General features: G+C 36.4%; 1 long non-coding RNA gene across 1 annotated transcript; it reads right to left on the bottom strand.

The window, feature by feature from the left end:
- LOC108948259 (uncharacterized) lies at nucleotides 1-1042 on the bottom strand. Its single transcript, XR_011415028.1, has 2 exons — nucleotides 926-1042; nucleotides 1-835 (listed from the first exon to the last, which is right to left on the bottom strand). It is a non-coding gene; the product is annotated as an uncharacterized lncRNA (long non-coding RNA).
- Between the last annotated feature and the right edge of the window lie 4699 nt (nucleotides 1043-5741).

Genomic DNA, 5741 nt, shown 5'->3' with positions numbered 1-5741 from the left:
TTTTCAATATCGCATTCACCTAATACTTCATCAATTTCAGCCTCGCGAATCAAAATTAGATCATTCACATCATCAAAGAATTGATCTAAGTCTTGCACTGGAAATGCTCATTCTCAGGAACTTTATTCTCTTCTTCTCCCATTTCATATAAGTCTCTTGGTTTCAAGCGAATAACAGTACTTCATCCTTTATTCACCTCATCATCCACATAATATACCACTTGAGCTTGTGAAGCTTCAATATATAGATCATGCTCTTCACGATTACCAATGTGAATCAATTGTAAAAAATTAACAGAAGAAAATCCACACGCATCCTTTCTAAACCCTATATCCCTAGTTGTGTCAGCTCATTTACACTTGAATAGCGTAACCCTAAATCGATAGTAGTTAAGCTCAATAATGTCTTCTGATTTGCCATAATATGGAAAATTTACTTGCCTCAGGTTTCCATCAGCATCACTAGCCATACAAGATGTGGACGAAGTAAAAAAAAAAAAACCATTGTTTTGCCTTTTCAACCCATGCTCTCGAGTTGTTGTCCAAAATTTGAAACTATTGATATTAAATGATGTAAACCTTCTAGCATATGGTGCTGGACCATCTGCTAAAAACTTTAGTTCATCAGACACAGTATTTGAAATGTCTGGATTAACAATCTAAAATAAGAATGTAAAATGTGTTAGTTACAAATTTAAAGTTACAAAATTCTAATACATTTGTAACCAAATTTTCGAGGAAACCAATCAATGAAGTCTTTATTAACTATCTTCTCTATCTCCGTGTTTGTAGGCTTTCGACCCTTCCACCACCTCCGCACATAAGCTTTAAATTCACTACATGAGATGTTGATATAAATATAACAATCAACATAAGTTTTTCTGTATTTAATGCATGTTTTATTTAGATTTACCTTAAATATTCACTTAACGAATGGTATGACTTGTGGACAATTTAATAACACATATCGATGCGCTTGACGTTTTGCCATAGGTGACAACTCAAATGTTTCAGCTCCTAGTCCTTTACCAACTGGTGGGAAAATACTATTCCCTTCGTTCCAATTTATGTGAACTTGTTTGACTAGGTACAGGGTTTAAGAATAAATGAAGACTTTTGTAATTTGTGGTCCTAAACAATTCAAAAAGGGGCCCAGAGTATTTATGTGGTTATAAAAACTTCTCATTAAGGGTAAAATTATAAGTTTAAGCAAAAGTGTTTCCAAATTTAGAAAGGGGATCATTCTTTTTAGAACGGACCAAAAAGAAAATAGGTTCACATAAACTAGAACGGAGGTAGTAGATGAATCCTCTATCCTCCGAAAAATCATCAACACGGCGTGGACTATTAAATCTTGTCTCAATCCCTTCAATATACTGGGAACAAAAAGTAAGAGCCTCTTCAGCTAGATATCGGTCACGACCCGAAATATCCACTGTCGGGACCGTGATATCGCCAAATATTTCACTTGCTAGGCAAGCCAACGTTAGAGAATCATTAAGCCACTTCTTATACATTTCAGTAAATACCATCAAATAAGTTATAACGAGTTTAAAATGAGTGCGAAAATATATAATAACCTCAATATATATATACTACTACCCGAATCTGGAGTCACAATTCACGAACTTCTAAGATTTTTCTACAAGTAAATGTCTGAAAGAAATACAACTGTTTTCGAAAGGAAAGAAACAGTAAAATGCAATGGCTAGAAGGGGACTCCAGGGACTGCGGACGCTGGCAAATCTACCTTGGGTCTCCTGTCGGATGAACCCAGCAGCTAAACTCACGATCAGCTCGGACCAGCACCAAAATCTGCACAGGAAGTGCAGTATCAGTACAACCGACCCCATGTACTGGTAAGTGCCGAGTCTAACCTCGATGAAGTAGTGATGAGGCTAAGGCGGGTTACTCACACTACAACCTGTACGCAGTATATATAATAAAGCATAATAGGAAATGCAGAATAGAAGAAAGCAGTAAATTGCAAGAAATACAGCAACTCCCGGAGATATATCAATGGTGTTCAGAAATTACCGATCCTTAAGTGCAAAAGAGAATATCATAATGCTAACACAGCCCAGGGAAACATAAACACATAGATTGTTGCGGTGCACAACCTGATTCTACCATATCACAATAACACAATCTTAGTTCACCCTTATTCCACCAAACAATCCACCCTTATTACACCTGTTGCGTCGTACAACCCGTTTCCACCGTACAGTATACATTCACCCTTATTCCACCTCAATATGCCACCCTTATTCCTCATGTTATGGCGTGCAACCCGATCCCACCATATCAATATTAATTACTCAGTATATACAGAAATTTCACAATTTAAATCACAGAAACCCTGCACAATACTTAAACTCCTAACCGAGACAAATAGGAAACTTGTACACCATAAAAATTTATATAAGTAATACTACACAGCTAGACCAGTTCAGAATCTACAACAGAAAGGTATCGGTAAACCAGCTTAAGCAAATAACAGGAGATAATGAAATTATAGAAGAACTAATATCATTAACCGGAGGAAACAATGTCTAACACGTAGCAATTAGGCATGGGAACACAAGTAGAGTATGTAACAATTATGACAGAGAAAGAGGCAATATGAGAAAAATGGGAGAAAGAGGGAAAACAGATAAATTGACGACGCATAAGACTTGTCACCTCACATATACGCCGCTCACATGAATTTCACATAGCAAATAGTCCGAGGGTTCCTAATTCCCTCAAGTCAAGGTTAAACACAATACTTAACTCGCTCCAAAAGCCACTCAATACTCAATTACCACTTCTTCTCTAGAATCCACCTCCAAATAAAATAAAGCTGTCTGGAAATAAACACACAGCTAAGGTACAATAGACGGGGACTTCAGAACTGCGAACGCCATGCAGTTATACCTCAAGTCTCCTCTGAGTAGCTGAAATCCGAGCAAGACTATGGTACGTCACTGGGACCAACTCCAAAATCTGCACAAGAAGTGGAGAGTGTAGTATCAGTACAACCGACCCCATGTACTGGTAAGTGCTGAGCCTAACCTCGACGAAGTAGTGACGAGGCTAAGGTGGTTCACTTACATTAACCTGTACGCAATATTAGTAACAACATCAATAATAGAAATAAATCAGGTAACTCATTTATAATGGTTGAAGCCAACTCAGCAGTTATAACCAATTATCATTTCCATAAATTCTGTTACAGCGTACAACCCGCTCTCACAATATAATCACATTCAATTCTGTTGCAGCGTGCAACCCGCTCTTATAATATATTCACATTCAATTCTGTTACAGCGTGCAACCCGCTCTCCCAATATTTTCCTTTTAATCAAGTATGTCATATATTTATTTCAATCAAGTAGACTTTTAAATAAGTCTGTTGCGGCGTGCAATCCGATCCCCCAATATTGACTTTTCAATAAGTCTATTGCGGCGTGCAACTCGATCCTCCAATATTAACTTTTTAACAAGTCTGTTACGGCGTGCAACCCGATCCTCCAATATTAACTTTTAATAAGTCTATTGCAGCGTGCAATCCGATCCCCCCAATATTGACTTTTAATAAGTCTGTTGCGGCGTGCAACCCAATCCTCCAATATTAACTTTTAAATAAGTCTCTTGCGGCGTGCAACCCGATCCTCCAATATGGACTTTTAAACAAGTCTGTTGCGGCGTGCAACCCGATCCTCCAATATGGACTTTTAAACAAGTCTGTTGCAGCGTGCAACCCGATCCCCCAATATGGACTTTTAAATAAGTCTGTTGCGGCGTGCAACCCGATCCTCCAATATATTCATAAGATATATTATAGAATAAATTATCTTATAGAATAAATTATCCCAATAAATACAATAATTAATATAAAATTTTAAAACAACAAGCATTCAATAATTATGATTTAATTATGAAACAAGCAATGACAATTAGCAATTTATTATGGAAATCGGAAAGAAAATAAACAGTTTAATATTTAATATGCTAAATGTCAAGTAGCAATTAATACACATAAATCAAATAGCATGTAACAATTATTACAGGAATTCAAGAATTAATATTTGTCAAGGAATAGGAAAGAAATAATTATTATAACAATTAATTCGTGTCTTAGAATAATTTATGATTTTTAAATAATTATGCAAATAATTAATTTGACGACGTATAGACACTCGTCACCTCGCCTATACGTCGTTCACATGCATTTCACATAACAAATAATTTAAGGGTTCTATTCCCTCAAGTCAAGGTTAACCACGACACTTACCTCGCTTTGCAAATTCCAATAAATTACTCGACCACAACTTTTCCTTTTAAATTTGTCTCCAAAAGCTTCAAATCTATTCACAAACAATTCGATATACTCAATACAAATCGTAGGAATTAATTCCATATGAATTTACTAATTTTCGGGATAAAAATTCGAAATTCACTTTATAAATTGACAGTGGGGCCCACATCTCAAATCTCGAAAAAACTTACGAAATCCGAACACCCATTCCGAGATGAGTCCAACCATACAAAAATTATCAAATTCCGACATCAGATTGACCTTCAAATCTTCGTTTTACATTTTTGGAAGGTTTTGTAAAAATCTGATTTTTCTTCCATAAATTCATGGATTCATAATATAAATGAGTATGGAATCATGAAATATAATCAATATATGATAAAGAACACTTACCCCAATTTTTTCCCGTGAAAATCGCCCAAAAATCGCCTAAACCGAGCTCCCCAAACTCAAAAATGAGTAAAATGGCTAAACTCCCCATTTTATGGGGTTTCTGGCGTTTTCGAGCGCCACAGTTAGCGTGGGGCAGTTTCCAGAACACCAATAATTTCCAGCGCCAGGGCTAGCGCCCCACGCTACCCTGGGCGCTGACGGGTATGAAAAATCCTTCCCGACACGAAAATGGGCATAACTCTCTCATACGATGTCCGAATTCGATGATTCTTTTTGCTATGGTTCCAAAATTTCAATACGGATCTAAAGATACCATCAAAACTGAATTTGGAATTCATTTTCTTAATGGGATACCACTTATTCTTGAAGAAACGACGTCGAACGTTCTTGAAATGCCAAAATTAAATTCCGTTGACCACTCGAAATCCACCAGAGGTCCTCGCGATCTCAACCAAATATACCAACAAGTCCTAAAATATCATACGGACTTACTCGAGGTCTCATATCACGTCAAATGACGCTGAAATTACAATTCACATCTTGATTCGGACTTTTGAGTTTCAAAACTTTTCAATTTACAAATCTTGTGCCAAAATATGTTAAATGAATCCGGAATGACTTTAAATTTGGCACACAAGTCATAAATGACATGACGGAGCTATTCCAATTTTCAGAATCGAATTCCGACCCCGATATTAAAAAGTTAACCCTGTGGTCAAACTTGAAAATCTTTAGCCTTTATATTACTAGTTTCCGTTAAAATGGTCATAACTTGAGATAGGGACCTCCAAATTAAATTCTGGGCATACGCCCAAGTCCCAAATCACGATACGGAGCTATCGGAACTGTCAAAATACTGATCCGAGTCCATTTGCTAAAAATGTTAACCAAAGTCAACTCAGTTGAGTTTTAAGGCTCTATTTCACATTTTAATCCATTTTTTACATAAAAACTTTTCGGAAAATTGTACTGATTGCGCGCACAATTCGAGAAATGATAAATAGTGCTTTTCGAGGTCTTAGAACATATAACTAATAATTAATTTTAAA

The sequence above is a fragment of the Nicotiana tomentosiformis genome, chromosome 3 (genome assembly GCF_000390325.3).
Source record: "Nicotiana tomentosiformis chromosome 3, ASM39032v3, whole genome shotgun sequence".
Lineage (NCBI taxonomy): Eukaryota > Viridiplantae > Streptophyta > Magnoliopsida > Solanales > Solanaceae > Nicotiana > Nicotiana tomentosiformis.
This window is presented reverse-complemented; position numbering and strand designations above follow the sequence as displayed.